We start from the raw sequence: 2,603 nt of genomic DNA on the forward strand, positions 1-2,603 counted from the left end.
CTTGAGGAAGTAGTTGGACTTCCAGGTCGCCCTGTCTTCCCTGGGCATCACGGCGGTGAGTCAGGGATTGCCACTCGGGGTTTAAAGACGATGTCAAGTCTTCAGTCGAATTCCCAACAATGGTTCAGTATAGCTGTGAGTGGAGGTTCAAGGATCTAGCAGTTACTCAGTCACACACGGCAAGCAGGAGAGGGAGCAAGAGCGAGACTCCCTTCTTCCAATGTCCTTATATTGTCTCCAGCAGAAGGTGTAGCCCAGATTAAAGGTGTTTTCCACCACACCTCTAGTCCCAGATGAGAGTTATAGCCCAGATTAAAGGTGTGTTTGGCCGGGCCGTGGTGGCGCATGCCTTTAATCCCAGCACTCGGGAGGCAGGGGCAGGCGGATTTCTGAGTTCCAGGACAGCCAGGGCTATACAGAGAAACCCTGTCTCAAAAAACCAAAAAAAAAAGGTGTTTTTCCACCACACCTCTAGTCCTAGATGAGAGATATAGCCCAGATTAAAGGTGTGTTCCGCCACACCTTTAATCCCAGATGACCTTGAACTCAGAGATTTAATCTTCTGGAATCCATAGCCACTATGCCTCAAGATCTCCATACCAAGATCCAAATCAGAAACTTTTATCTCCAAGCCTCCAGATAAGGGTCACTGGTGAGCCTTCCAATCTGGATTGTAGTTCATTCCAAATATAGTCAAGTTGACACCCAGGAATAGCCACTACAGTCACCATGCCGTGAAGCCATTAGAAACGGTGCAAATCTCTCTTCTTTCCTTTTAAAAATATTGATATGTTTATTTGTGTCTAAGTGCATGCTTGCCGCAGCAACGGAGGGCAGAGAACAACTTGTAGGAATCCTTTCTCACCTTCTACCACGTGGTTCCTAGAGTTCAAACTCAGACCTTCAGGCTTGGCAGCAGACAAAAGTGTCTGCTGAGCCATCTTGCAGGCCGTATTTTCCTCTTTTCTGATGTAATCATTGGTGCAAAGCAGCTCCTTCCAAGGGCAACACCTTAACTTTGTTTTGCAAATGTTGATGCTTTGGGGTTTTTGTTTGTTTGTTTGTTTGTTTCACGTTTCACTCAGCTTATGGTTTTTTTTTTTTTTTGCTGTTGTTTTAAAAAATTTTTTTATTTTCCCTTTAGATCTCCTCCTTGACAACATTTTGTTTAGAAGTGTGTTGTTTAACTTCCACATGTAGAGGGTTTTTCTGTTGCATTTTTCTCACTGATTGCTTTAAGGTCATAGGCCAAATCCAGCATCGTTGGCCTTCTAACCCCTATAAGAATCTATCGTGGTGCTTGAGAAAATAAAATGGCACTCTATTTCTTGCTCTCTCTGGAACCCTGGGATTGCCCAGGGCACGTGCCACCACCTCTAGTGATTTTCTTTTAAAAGAATGACTCTGTAGACCAACTTCTGCCTCTTTACATACATAACCGTGATCTCTGGCTCAGTGCCTTTGTGTTATAATGCCAAGAGAGCTGAGGGTTGGAGTGGTCCTGGAAGGTCTTCTGCCATGGAAGGTCTTATTGCCGGTTAGCAATTAGACAATACACATAGTCGTGATTGTGAATAAACTTGCAGCCCAAGCTCAGCTTCCCATGGTGGACCTCAAAAATCACTGTGGCCACTCTAAGAACACCTGACACAAAAAGAACTGTGACAGTGAAGAGGTCAGCTCAGGGCCTTTGGAAAATTCCACTAGACCCCTCCCCTCCTGGAAGAGAGAGGTCATGAGCACACAGGTACAGCTCTCTAGAACGGAGAGGCTGATTACATCCCTCAGAAAGAACCACAGGGTAGATTGACTGTTGGCTGCCTGCAGTTATGGGAAGCCTCTACTACCTCATTCCCTAAAAACCAAGCAGTTTAAAAGTCACACTGTTCTGTCAATCATATTATGCCTAGTTGCTGTTGCTGTATTCTACCCCTAAAAAACTATATAAAAACTGGCCGAACAGGCTGCCTGGGATGGCCACCTCTCCTTTGGGTGCAGGACGACCCCAGCACTCTGGAATAATAAACTCCTCTTGCTTTTGCATTGATCCCCAGCTCCACATGGCTCACTCAGGGGGTCTCTGGTAGTTAAGGCTCGTCAGAGTCTTACAACAGGGCATAAGTACTAAATACTAAATAGAGTACTAAGTACTAAATACTAAATAGAGTACTAAGTAGTAAATACTAAATAGAGATGATGCCCTCAACCAATTGTGTTCTGGGTGCATTACATTTGTAGCTTTCACAAAAAATTGTGACTATCACTTAGACACTTCCTTCAACTTAGGGCCTATGCTAGTGATGGTCTATGACAATTAATATTCATCGGTTTCATAAAAAAGTAACCCTGCTGCTGACCCTTTAGCTGTACAGAGGGAAGTAAACATTGAAGTATCAGCCTCAGAGATGTCTTTAAAACCTTGTTATTAACACTTCCTAGCATATATAAAAGAAGCAAGAAGAATATTATGAATAGTTGTTGTGCTCATGATTCAGCTTCTAAAATTATTAATCTTCTTGCTTTTGATTGGATGCTTTCAATTCAACAGAGAGAGAGAGTGAGAGAGAGAGAGAGAGAGAGAGAGAGAGAGAGAGAGAGAGAGA

Source organism: Mus caroli, chromosome 18 (genome assembly GCF_900094665.2).
Source record: "Mus caroli chromosome 18, CAROLI_EIJ_v1.1, whole genome shotgun sequence".
In the NCBI taxonomy this organism is placed as follows: Eukaryota; Metazoa; Chordata; class Mammalia; order Rodentia; family Muridae; genus Mus; species Mus caroli.